We start from the raw sequence: 14,276 nt of genomic DNA, 5'->3' as shown, positions 1-14,276 counted from the left end.
GCATTTCCTACTGTGTGTGAGACAAATCAAAAATGAAAAAAGTGAAAGCTGTAATGTGACACCGGACTGGAGTCTACTCATGGAAGTGGATTATGTTTGCAGTTCCACATTTGACATCTCAAATTAAGTTCTGAAGGTAAACCTGAGTGAAGTGTGTGGATGGATTTAGTGTGTAGTGGAGCAGAGCGATGTGGGTGGAGTATGAGAAAGAGAGAGAGTGAGTTGTGGTATTAATAGAACAGACTGATGATGTCTGACTGGACCGACTGCACTGAAACGCACCTGTCCCAATTCTGTGCAGTTCTGGCCAGCATCATCATGGGAGTAATAACTAAAATGCATTACTTTTAACATGTGCTAATTACTATTTTACATCATATACTTAAACTCTGCAGACAGGGTACCGGGTCCGTGACGTCATCGACTTTCACTTTCAGATTTAAAGGGCCAGCATTGCACCAGACCCCCTTAAGTGATTTTGTTTGAAAGTTTAGAATCTATATTTTATGCTCATATGCATCACTTTGGTTTTTATTCTACTGTACTAAAGTTATTTACACTTAAATACACAGTATTTTGGATTTTAGATGGGTATTGTTAATTTTCATATTTTTTATATGACACATGTACAAGTTATAGCTCAAATGAAAGCTCTTGCCGGTGCTCATACGGTTCTTGCATTCTTTTAACTGAATTATATTCACATATCATACAGTTGCAGAATGAATCTTGGTGTTTCCATGGCGCAGAAGTGAAAACAATACATTTATGATCAATAAGCAGCCCCAGATAGCACAGACAGCTGTCATCTCTTACCTTATGCTGTGCGCTTCAGGGCCATTTCTCCTCTGTTTTTGAGGTGATGTGCATAAGTAATCCTTTTATATGTCTGACGTGGTCCAAACACAGTGAATTATGTTCGATCAAACAAAAGAATAGTGAAATATGAAGACAATGATCGCTCCCTGTGGCTTGTACAGCACCTCTCATCAGTTGCATTACAATAACTTTTGCATAGATTATGGTGGAGACATTTTTCTTTTTTCCTAAGATTACAGACATGTGCAGGAACCAGCAACATTAATTACAGCACACTAGACCACACACAACCTAAAAGGTTAATATTCAAATTTGAGTAAAAAAAAATACATAAAGCGCCTCTTTTTTTAGGTGTTTATAATAACACAGACAACATAAACAGATATTTTAAACACTTTCAATAATGTTTTATGATAATCCAAAAGGGTTTCTTTATAGTGATACCAAATTTGTGCATTTACACCTCTGCGTGTGGATTTGGGAAGCTTTTAAATTTGGGTAGGCAAAATCCAGGCGGAAATCCCAAAATAACAGCAGAGTTTAACTGGATAATTAAATATATATCAAAGTAATACAGTAGTCAACATTTAATGTGGATTAAAAACGTTCATCAAACTATTGAACAACACCCATTCTTGTTGTAGGGCAGTTTTGAAAAACCTTTCTGATGCACTTCAAATGTTGACTACTAATTGAATGAATTATTTCACATACACATAAAGCACATTGAACTTGGTGAAACATAGTTTTGATGAAAATAAAAATGTGGTGACCTCTGAAATAGAGAGGAAAATGAATAAATGAATTAATAAAAATGTCAGAAATAAAGGTGAAATCCTGTTTCTGCAGGTTTCACAAGTTAAATTTAAGTGAAGTTTATAAACTAATTTGGAGAGGATCATGTGATTATGATTGAACACAGCTGGTTCTGCATTATCTATGTATGATCCACCACTCAGATGAGTCCTAACCAAGTGTGCCGCAAGCCTGCGTTTGAGTGAAGGTCTCGGCCGTTAGATCGCCCCCTGGGGGCTGGCTGCAGTACAAGTCATAAAGCCCGCCTCCTCCTGTTGATGGCTAATTAAAAATAAAAACCTTTCTAAAAATGTATGTGTTGTTTATATGTTATTGAGCATAATTTACAAGTGTTATTTCTACCCCTATGAAGATAACAAATACCAACAACAAATATAACAATAAGAGAATATATTATTTGTGCTCATATTCAGGCTAGAGTGTATAAAAGATCGTTTATTTATGCAGTCCACCATGTATTGCTTTTATTAAAGTTTAACAGCTTACATCACACCGTTTTTAAACCGTACATTATTGTGTTTTTTTAATGTAAGTGCTTCTATTTACATCAGTGAGCGTTTGTTATAGTGCAGACACCGGCAGTCGAGTGAGAAGTTGGGGGGCGTGGTTGATTTTACATAAAGCGTTTGGTTGGAAGCTCGACTCCGCTCATTTTCGCGGCTCCTCCTCTGGCTCCATCAGACAGTCCTTCTGCGCATGTCAAGGCTCCAATTTCTGCAGTCTTTTGCGACAGTTTGTGCCCGTCAAGCAGGCGTTTTGCCCTCAAGGCGTTCAATGGGAAAAGGGGCTGTCGCGTCGTCCATATTTTTTACAGTCATTGGTCCTAACCCACTATAAGAGCCAGGGTTTCTCATGACAGTCATCTTCGATTTGAAGAATCCCCCTTCCACCCCTGCTCCTCCACCTTTCCCTTTATAGGGTGGCACAGTGGCCGAGTGATTAACGCTGTTGCCTCACAGCAAGAATGTCACCTGTACTAGTCCTTAAACAAGCCGGCAGTCAAGTTAGCATGTTCTTCCCGTGCTTGTGCGGGTTTCCCCCGGGTTCTCCCGTTTCCTCCCACATTCCAAAAACATGCATCATACGGGAATTGATCTTGATTTAAATTCAGCACTACAGTTAAACTCATCCAGCAGCATATCTTTTCATAACAATCATTTTAGTCATCAGCTGTTATCAAAAAGGGGAGTCTGAATAATGATGGTTTGTTCTGTAGGCAATCGAAAAATTATATTGCTTGAGGGGGCTAATAATATTGACCTTAAAATGGCTTTTGAAAAATTTTAAACTGCTTTTATTCTAGCCGAAATAAAACAAATAAGACCTTCTCCAGAAGAAAGAATATTATAGGGAATATTATAGGTGAAAATCTCCTAAATCTGTTATATATCATTTGGGAAATATTTGACAAATAAATAATAATTCACAGCAGGGCGAATCATTCTGACTTCAACTTTATATTGTGATCATTGTAAGTGAATTTAGCATATACGGTTCTTCCCATGATAAAGAGTTAAAAACACTCAAACAGCACATATAATAACGCACAAGAAAGAAATGAAAGCTGTATCAAGCTTTTACTGTTGTAATGCTTGAAAAACTGCCTTTGCTCTTTGACCCATATATGAGCATCTCTCTGCTTTTCATCGTGTATTATGGTCTGTCCCGGGATCAGTCATCATCAGCTCAAAGGCTGCCATGGGAAAAACTGATCCTGTAACAGAAATGTGAATCTGCCATGAGAAACACTGCCAATGAATCCCCTCATCAGAGCAGCTTCCCATTCCATCCCGTCTCCCTTAGAGACCACGTTTTTACTCCCACAGTTTTTGAATCACTATCCTGGTCCCGGATGATTTTCCCACTCTCTCTGTTTGGTCGGTATACAAAAGCAGGATTGCAAAGCTCAACTAATAGTCCTCAAATAGGACATACACTGCCTTTTTTTCATAAGAGGTCAAATGAATCTCTTCAGAAAGCTTTATAGGGACTGCAGGCGGGCAATAGCAGTTTTTGCTAAAACGCCTGGCAAAAAACATGTTTCCTGTTTCATTCATTAATTTCCATCCGCTTTTCCGGGGCCGGGTCGCGGGGGCGGAAGTCTTAGGAGAGAACCCTAGACTTCCCTTTCCCCGGACACTTCCTCCAGCTCCTCCAGGGGGATCCCGAGGCCTTCCCAGGCCAGCCGAGAGACATAGTCCCTCCAGTGTGTCCTGGGTCTTCCCTGAGGTCTCCTCCCGGTGGGACATGCTGGAACACCTCCCTAGATAGGCATCCAGGAAGCATCTGAAACAGATGCCTGAGCCACCTCAGCTGATTTATGTCAATGTGGAGGAGCAGCGGCTCTACTCTGAGCTCCTCTCGGGTGACACAGCTCCTCACCCTGTCTATAAGGGTGCACCCTGTCACCCTGCGAAAGGAAACTCACAGTTCACAGTACTCATATGGATTACTTTAACTCAAATGGTTTCTAGCAATCGGTTTCCTCAAAGGGTTTGAGTTGCCTTAACTTATTGGTTTTTACTAGGGATGTAACGGTATCAGAATTTTACGGTACGATAATACCTCTGTATGAATGGCACGGTACGGTATTTATTGAATCATTTACAGGAAAAACAAAACTAATGAAAAGACTCGAAAAAAGTGGCAAAAGTGTTTATTTACCTGAGCACTGAACATATCAATGACATACAAATCAGCCATCTATCTGTAAGTTTCGAAACAGTAACTTCGATTTTTTAATTTTAATAACAAAAAACCATTAAACCATGTAAAAAAATAAAGTGTTGAAAACTCATCACATTCAACATTTAATCACTCATTCACTTAGATAGAGATGGGTTTTTAAGGAAAATGATCATATAACTATAATCTGGTAAAGCTGGGATCTCTGGGCATGTTCCCTGCAACAGAAAAAACCCTCTCATTTGGGACTGAGGTTTCTGGGACAGAGAGATATGATTTAGCCAAGGTTGACAGCAGTGGGTAACGTTGTGCATTGTCTTTCCACCACTTGAGAGGACAAGCCATGAGTGAGATAAAGGTCTCTGTGCGGAACAAGTCAATGTCTGCATCAATCTGAATAGTGTGCTGTGTTCTGCAGTCCCCATGACTGTTATTAGTCATATTCCCCAACTTATATTTCACCAGTCTGGCAGTGCCTGCATACTGTTTTTTCTTTGTCTGTCACCTTTTCCCCTTTTACGTATCTTTTTAGAAAGAAATCGAAATTCTTCTACATCCGATTTAAAACCCGCTTTAGGTTCGATCATTTCTTTTTCATCCCCGCTTCTAGCAGCACACTCCATTTCCGCATTACTGGATCTGTAGTGACAACAGACCGCAAAGGATGATGGCCACGCCTGGGCTGATGGGAATTGTAGTTCCAGCTACCTCCCGTTCACTTCATTCGCCTGAGCAAATTTTTCTCAGAAATATAGTTTTATTGAGTCATGCGCCTACGGTAATATTGAAAAATATTACTATTGCGGTATGACGGTATTTACAATATTGTTACATCCCTAGTTTTTACAGTACTCAGTTGGTTTGAGTTATATTTATTTATTGGGTTTTACTGTGCTCAAATTGCTTCATTTACTTAAATGGATTAAGTTCACAGTACTCATTACGATTAGTTTTTGAACTTAAATGCTTTGTTGCAATCGGTGTCCTAAAATGGTTTGAGTTACCTTAACTTTTCAGGTTTTACAGTGTAGTTAAACTGACTTAAAACAGCTTGCATAACTTATTAAATTAAGTTTGAACATGATTAACTTAGTTTAATAAGGTACAATGACCTAAAACATATGCTATCATGACTAATTGATGATATAATGTTTTAATGTAGGAACAAAAATACTGAAGAAGTCAATAGCAGCTTTTTGTCAGAAGAATTCTTCAGTACATCTTCCATTTTCAGGATAGGGTGGCACAATATTGACAAAATCTGATGTTACATTCCTTCATTCATTCATTTTCTTTTCGGCTTAGTCCCTTTACTAATCTGGCGTCGCCACAGCGGAATGAACCACCAACTTATTCAGCATATGTTTTACTTAGCGGATACCCTTCCAAATGCACCTCATCACTGTGAACCACCCATACATTTTCATTCACACACATACACTACGAACAATTTAGTTTACCCAATTCCCCTATCTTTGGACTGTGGAGGAAACCGGAGCACCCAGAGGTAACCCACGCCAACATAGAGAGAACATGCGAACTCCACATAGAAATGCCAACTAGGCTAGCCGAGGCTCAAACCAGCGACCTTCTTGCTGTGAGGCGACATCGCTACCCACTGTGCCACCGGGCCACCCTCTGGCGTTACAATATTTAGTGTAGCTCCCTCCAGCAACAAACGAGCAAGAGTCTTTGTTTTCTACTGACTGGTTTATTTTCATAGCAAGTCTTCAGTTCTCAACATAGAGCAAACCACAAGACATCAGGGGTGTACCAGACGTAAGAACTAAAAAACATACAACAATGAATTACAACAGTGCATTTCCATATCAAATTAATCCAAATCACCACATTAAGGTCACACATAACAATGGATCACATAATCTTAACTAATACAATTTAACTTTATAAATAGCACAGCTCATAAACAAACAACAACACCACACTTCAAATCAAACAAAACCAACAAATCATACAAAACAAACATACCTCATTGGCTGGTTACGGAAGGGAGAAACTCAAGAAAAGCACAAGCATTCCTTAGCTTGTTGAATGCTTGGAAGTGAATGCATTTGTCTCTCTACTCACAGTGGTGCATCATTTTTATAGTTTCCCCTGAAATCAGCTCCGCCTTAATTAGTTCCTAGGTGAACTGGCATAAGATCTTAAACACACATGACATCTGCTACATTTAGATTTTCTGCTATACATTGCAATATGAATATAATTTCAACAGATTCATTCATTTTCTTGTCGGCTTAGTCCCTTTATTAATCCGGGGTCGCCACAGCGGAGTGAACCGCCAACTAATCCAGCAAGTTTTTTACGCAGCGGATGCCCTTCCAGCCTCAACCCATCTCTGGGAAACATCCACACACACACTCATACACTACAGACTATTTAGTCTACCCAATTCACCTGTACCACATGTCTTTGGACTGTGGGGGAAACCCACGCGAAGGCAGGGAGAACATGCAAACTCCACACAGAAACGCCAACTGAGCCGAGGTTTTTCAACAGATTGTTCATTTGAATTGATCGAGGTAAAGGTGTGAATCATGTATTGAAAATAACAAACAAATTGCAAGCAAAAATAATTACAATAGACCAGCAAAAAATAAACATGAACATAAATAAACAGTGCTATTGGGTTAAATCAGTGTTTCTCAACCACGTTCCTGGAGGACCACCTGCTCTGTTTTCTGTGTCACCTTACTTAAACACACCTGATTTAGATTGCCAGCTCATTAGACCTGAAATGGGTATGACAGACACAGGAAACATCCAAAACATGCAGTGCTGGTGGGCCTCCAGGAGCGTGGTTGAGATACACTGGTTTAAATTATTGATCAATAAAGTTACAAATGTACTTTTTTTACCCGAATGCTTTAAATCGTCTTGAAATGCCTTTAAAACATATCAAATTTATCAAGTTTCATTCTGTTATGGTTATACTTTGCAACGACTCCACAAAAAGCATGCATTCTGAACTGTTGTGCTGATCAATTGTAATCTCAACACGCGTATCCTCCGATGTGACACATGTTTTGATATAGATGCTGAAACAATATATCGAGCAGCCCTATTTCATGATATAACCTCTTTATCTTTCAAATGCAATGGCAAATTTTCATATGTGGTGACAACAGCAAGCTGTATGTGAATGTTTAAACTCTTTGGAGACAGTCCTAAACTCTCAAAAACACACACAAACACAAGCGGAGACTTCAGAAAGTCGCCTTTGACACAATTACAGTGGTGCCTTGTGATCAGCGACACAAAGCTCTGCTTGTCTCTCATTTCACTGAGCTCAAACTGTGGATAAGGATCCCATGAAGCAACATCTTACTGTCTCTCTATCAGTGTTAATGATAAAACCTGCCGAGAGCCTCAACGCTGCTCCTCAATGCATAAACACATTTTAAAAATGGTGTTTGCTGCTTGTTCAAATTACTTATTTAAAGGGCCCCTTTTCAAGATGTCAAGATCTTTTGTGTCTCCAGAGTGTGTCTGTAAAGTTTCAGCTCAAAACACCCATCAGATTATTTATTAGACCCCTGTGTTTGGACTGTGAAACCGGAGCACCCGGAGGAAACCCACGCCAACACGAGGAGAACATGAAAACTCCAAATGTAAATGCCAACTAGCTCAGCCAAGGCTCAAAGCAGCAACCTTCTTGCTGTGACGGAACAGCGCTAACCACTAAGCCACCATGCCGCCCTCCTATATGGTTTCAGCTCGATTTGAATAAGTAGTTTGAACAAACTGTAAATGTCATTTTTCTGAGTGCAGACAGGTTGTCAAAACTACACATTTCCAGGAATGAAATGTTTACCAGTCTGGGAAAATCAAAGCTTTTAAGTGCTGCAGTAAATCTGAGGAGCTTTAACCATGTCATAACTTTCAACCTTTGTCCGCCATAACACTATATCACAAGCGCACGCTTCATGAATGGACTGTGTTGTAAGACGCAGAAGCACTTTCATTTGATCTATGTAAGTCAGCAGTGAAGAAATTGAGCATTCATTCATTTTCCTTCAGCTTAGTCCCTTTATTTATCATAGGTCGCCACAGTGGAATAAACCGCCAACTAATCCAGAATATGTTTTACACAGTGGATCTTCCAGCTGCAACCCAGTACTGGGAAACACCCATACACCCTCGTTCACACATACCTGAACACTACCACCAATTTAGTTTATTCAATTCCCCTATAGTGCATGTGTTTAGACTGTGGGGGAAACCAGAGCATGCTGAGAAAACCAACGCCAACATGAGGAGAACATGCAAACTCCACACAGAAATGCCAACTGACCCAAGTCGGGACTTGAACTAGTGACCTTCTTGCTAAGATGCAACAGTGCTAACCACTGAGCCACCCAAATTAAGCATTTATTTCACTTACAAGAAGCAATAGTCATGTAAAAGCAAATGCATGCTTATCTTTTGCATTAAAACATTGATATCAGCTATTAACGTCCTGTAATTTGTAACTTCCTTGCAAAAAGCAAAGAGGCAAAAAGAAGTCATTGTGAATTTCTCCAGCATCTTCACACTAAATTCAGCACCTAAACTGTTTTATGAGCATCTTCACAGACTTAATTCAGCACCTAAACTGTTTTATGAGCATCTTCACAGGCATAATTCAGCATCATAACTGTTTTATGAGCATCTTCACAGACTTAATTCAGCACCTAAACTGTTTTCTGAGCATCTTCACAGACTTAATTCAGTCTCAAAACTGTTTTATGAGCATCTTCACAGACTTAATTCAGCACCTAAACTGTTTTCTGAGCATCTTCACAGACTTAATTCAGTCTCAAAACTGTTTTATGAGCATCTTCACAGAGTTAATACAGCATCAAAACTGTTTTATGAGCATCTTCACAGACTTAATTCAGTCTCAAAACTGTTTTATGAGCATCTTCACAGGCATAATTCAGCATCAAAACTGTTTTCTGAGCATCTTCACAGACTTAATTCAGCATCAAAACTGTTTTATGAGCATCTTCACACTAAATTCAGCATCAAAACTGTTTTATGAGCATCTTCACAGGCAAAATTCAGCATCAAAACTGTTTTATGAGCATCTTCACACTTAATTCAGCATCTAAACTGTTTATGAGCATCTTCACACTAAATTCAGCATCAAAACTGTTTTATGAGCATCTTCACAGGCAAAATTCAGCATCAAAACTGTTTTATGAGCATCTTCACACTAAATTTAGCATCAAAACTGTTTTATGAGCATCTTCACACTTAATTCAGCATCAAAACTGTTTTATGAGCATCTTCACACTTAATTCAGGATCAAAACTGTTTTATGAGCATCTTCACACTTAATTCAGGATCAAAACTGTTTTATGAGCATCTACACAGACTTAATTCAGCATCAAAACTGTTTTATGAGCATCTTCACACTAAATTCAGCATCAAAACTGTTTTATGAGCATCTTCACAGACTAAATTAAGCATCAAAACTGTTTTATGAGCATCTTCACAGACTTAATTCAGCATCAAAACTGTTTTATGAGCATCTTCACACTAAATTCAGCATCAAAACTGTTTTATGAGCATCTTCACAGGCATAATTCAGCATCAAAACTGTTTTATGAGCATCTTCACAGGCAAAATTCAGCATCAAAACTGTTTTATGAGCATCTTCACAGGCATAATTCAGCATCAAAACTGTTTTGAGCATCTTCACAGACTTAATTCAGCACCTAAACTGTTTATGAGCATCTTCACAGGCAAAATTCAGCATCAAAACTGTTTTATGAGCATCTTCACACTTAATTCAGCATCTAAACTGTTTATGAGCATCTTCACACTAAATTCAGCATCAAAACTGTTTTATGAGCATCTTCACAGGCAAAATTCAGCATCAAAACTGTTTTATGAGCATCTTCACAGGCAAAATTCAGCATCAAAACTGTTTTATGAGCATCTTCACAGACTTAATTCAGCATCAAAACTGTTTATGAGCATCTTCACAGACTTAATTCAGCACCTAAACTGTTTATGAGCATCTTCACAGACTAAATTAAGCATCAAAACTGTTTTATGAGCATCTTCACAGACTTAATTCAGCATCAAAACTGTTTTATGAGCATCTTCACACTAAATTCAGCATCAAAACTGTTTTATGAGCATCTTCACAGACCTAATTCAGCATCAAAACTGTTTTATGAGCATCTTCACAGGCAAAATTCAGCATCAAAACTGTTTTATGAGCATCTTCACAGGCATAATTCAGCATCATAACTGTTTTGAGCATCTTCACAGACTTAATTCAGCATCAAAACTGTTTATGAGCATCTTCACAGACTTAATTCAGCACCTAAACTGTTTATGAGCATCTTCACAGACTAAATTAAGCATCAAAACTGTTTTATGAGCATCTTCACACTAAATTCAGCATCAAAACTGTTTTATGAGCATCTTCACAGAGTTAATTCAGCATCAAAACTGTTTTATGAGCATCTTCACAGGCAAAATTCAGCATCAAAACTGTTTTATGAGCATCTTCACACTTAATTCAGGATCAAAACTGTTTTATGAGCATCTTCACACTTAATTCAGGATCAAAACTGTTTTATGAGCATCTTCACAGACTTAATTCAGCATCAAAACTGTTTTATGAGCATCTTCACAGGCAAAATTCAGCATCAAAACTGTTTTATGAGCATCTTCACAGACTTAATTCAGCATCAAAACTGTTTTATGAGCATCTTCACAGGCATAATTCAGCATCATAACTGTTTTGAGCATCTTCACAGACTTAATTCAGGATCAAAACTGTTTTATGAGCATCTTCACACTTAATTCAGGATCAAAACTGTTTTATGAGCATCTTCACAGACTTAATTCAGCATCAAAACTGTTTTATGAGCATCTTCACAGACCTAATTCAGCATCAAAACTGTTTTATGAGCATCTTCACAGACCTAATTCAGCATCAAAACTGTTTTATGAGCATCTTCACAGACTTAATTCAGCATCAAAACTGTTTTATGAGCATCTTCACAGGCATAATTCAGCATCATAACTGTTTTGAGCATCTTCACAGACTTAATTCAGCATCAAAACTGTTTATGAGCATCTTCACAGACTTAATTCAGCATCAAAACTGTTTTATGAGCATCTTCACAGGCAAAATTCAGCATCAAAACTGTTTTATGAGCATCTTCACAGACTTAATTCAGCATCAAAACTGTTTTATGAGCATCTTCACAGGCATAATTCAGCATCATAACTGTTTTGAGCATCTTCACAGACTTAATTCAGCATCAAAACTGTTTATGAGCATCTTCACAGACTTAATTAAGCATCAAAACTGTTTTATGAGCATCTTCACACTAAATTCAGCATCAAAACTGTTTTATGAGCATCTTCACACTTAATTCAGGATCAAAACTGTTTTATGAGCATCTTCACAGAGTTAATTCAGCACCAAAACTGTTTTCTGAGCATCTTCACAGACTTAATTCAGCATCAAAACTGTTTTATGAGCATCTTCACAGGCAAAATTCAGCATCAAAACTGTTTTATGAGCATCTTCACACTTAATTCAGGATCAAAACTGTTTTATGAGCATCTTCACACTTAATTCAGGATCAAAACTGTTTTATGAGCATCTTCACAGACTTAATTCAGCATCAAAACTGTTTTATGAGCATCTTCACAGGCAAAATTCAGCATCAAAACTGTTTTATGAGCATCTTCACAGACTTAATTCAGCATCTAAACTGTTTTATGAGCATCTTCACACTTAATTCAGCATCAAAACTGTTTTATGAGCATCTTCACAGGCAAAATTCAGCATCAAAACTGTTTTATGAGCATCTTCACAGACTTAATTCAGCATCTAAACTGTTTTATGAGCATCTTCATAAATAAGTAATAAGTAATAATTTCCTGAGTTACTTAAGAATAAGTAATTCATGAAAAACGGAAGTGTTGGCAGGTGTGCTTACCAGTTTAATATTGATTTGATCTGCTGTAGTTAGAAATCAGACTGTTTTATCTTCTTAAGCCTGGTTTATACTTCTGCATCAAGTGACCGGCGTAACCCACGGCGCATGCAACGTGCGTAGCTGTGCATTTATACTTCTGCGCGCTGTCTCTGTTGGTCTGCATTAACACTTCCGAAACGCTAGTTGGCAGTGAGGTGTAAATGTTCTGTGTCGAGTTTCTTCACTGCTGTTTTGCTTTTCCTGAAAACTTCCGGGATGTACAAGTGGCTCAAACTCGCTCATTTTGAGGCAGGAACCGGCGGACGTGCAACAACTTTAACTATGCGGTAAACACAAAACAAAACTTTCCATCCGGAGCTCCTTCACTGGACTCCACACTTGTAAACAATCGCTCCATCAGGCTCGCACCATTCACGCAGCTCTCGGTCCCGCCCAGACTAGTCAGCTCTACCACGCCGACCAATCACAGAGCTTGCGCTACACGTTGTTGCGACGTGTAGTTACATTTTTTGAGAGGTGCACGTCAGTGACGCCATCGGCCACAGCGAAGGGCTATGCGTCAGCGCCGTAGCATACGCCGGCGTTTGATGCAGAAGTATAAATCAGCCTTAAGTGTAAGGGCTTATAATGCGGTTCTGGCGCCATCTTGTGGATAGAAAACGTCAACTGTCGCTGACGAGCTCTCTCAGAAATTGTAAATATTTTCAAATAGGCACTATTCTTGCAAATAAACTGCATAGTTGCAATCTAAACAACTACATTCTCCACTAAAAAATGCTCAAAAATATATTTTGTTGTGTAACGGCTGTAATATTTTTCAAACTGTAGTGTCTGCTTGTTGCTGGCTGTATGTGGGCGGAGTAATACACAAAGGGACAAAATATATCACGGCTATTAGCCAATCAGATTCAAGATCCAGACAGAACTGCTGTATAAATAAATATATAGAAATATATTTTTAAATAATAAAAAGACACATATATACATATACATGTATTATTTATAATATTATATTTATTTATACCTAATTCATACATTTATTTAGATATTTATTTAATTGTATTGATTTAATTAATTGATTTATGATGGTTTTTTTTTAGGTTTTTCTTTGAGTTTGGAGTGTAGAGAGCCTAAGGGCAGGGCTGAACATTCCATCAATAATTGACAAGTCATTATTCACTGATTGACAGGTTATGACGAAACATTGAGGAATGCTGAAGAGAGTCACCTTATTAAGCAATACGACTCCTAGTCATTCTTAAAGGGACATGTCCACTAATAACACTGACAAATCTGCACTAAACCCAGAATACAACCTCTAAAATATGGTCATGTTATTCTAAACCTGACTTCATGAGGACATGTTTTGAAGAAAGTCAGTTAATATGAATCACAGTATCTCTGAGGAACAGAACTGATGATCTTCATGTGAACTGAAGCTTCTTCAGAATTCTTCATTCAAGAGTTCACACTTAGCTGATGATTAATTATGAAGCGTGTTTGGCATGCTGTCCTGGGAAAGAGCCCTGAGCTTATAAGATCCTCGAGGCTGGGGCTTCCTCCCGTTTGCTAGGTAAGAAGGGAGTTTGAGCTCAGGTAGATCTGGAGAACTCCCCTGCTGTAGTAGCTAATGAACAGATAGTGATTGCTCTTAAGAGAGAACTACTTACTAGGAGCATGACTATGTGCCGATTTGGATTAGTCAATTAACTTAAGTCACATGTTTTTGGACGGTGGGAGGAAACCGGGGAATCCAGGGGAAACCCACTTGAGCACGAGGAGAACGTGTAAACTCCGCACAGAAACGTAAGCTGTCTTGGTAAGGACTAGAACCAGTGACGTTCTTGCTGTGAGGCAACAGTACTAACCACTGGGCCACTGTGTCACCCATCTAGGAAAGGAGGAGGAGGAGGGGTGGAAGGAGGTATTCTTCAAAATGAAGATGACTATCATAGGGAACTCAGGGTATTAATTTATTAT

The 14,276-nt window shown here is 38.6% G+C and overlaps 1 protein-coding gene and 1 long non-coding RNA gene across 2 annotated transcripts in view; both read right to left on the bottom strand.

Annotated features, from left to right (window-relative positions):
* dhrs11a (dehydrogenase/reductase 11a) overlaps positions 1-14,276 on the bottom strand; it is an 88,378-nt gene that overhangs the window by 72,250 nt on the left and 1,852 nt on the right. The gene's annotated exons all lie outside the window — the stretch shown is intronic.
* On the bottom strand, positions 2,148-6,414 carry LOC141385736 (uncharacterized). Its single transcript, XR_012406647.1, has 2 exons — positions 6,310-6,414; positions 2,148-6,106 (listed from the first exon to the last, which is right to left on the bottom strand). It is a non-coding gene; the product is annotated as an uncharacterized lncRNA (long non-coding RNA).

The sequence above is a fragment of the Danio rerio genome, chromosome 5 (genome assembly GCF_049306965.1).
Source record: "Danio rerio strain Tuebingen ecotype United States chromosome 5, GRCz12tu, whole genome shotgun sequence".
NCBI lineage: Eukaryota > Metazoa > Chordata > Actinopteri > Cypriniformes > Danionidae > Danio > Danio rerio.
This window is presented reverse-complemented; position numbering and strand designations above follow the sequence as displayed.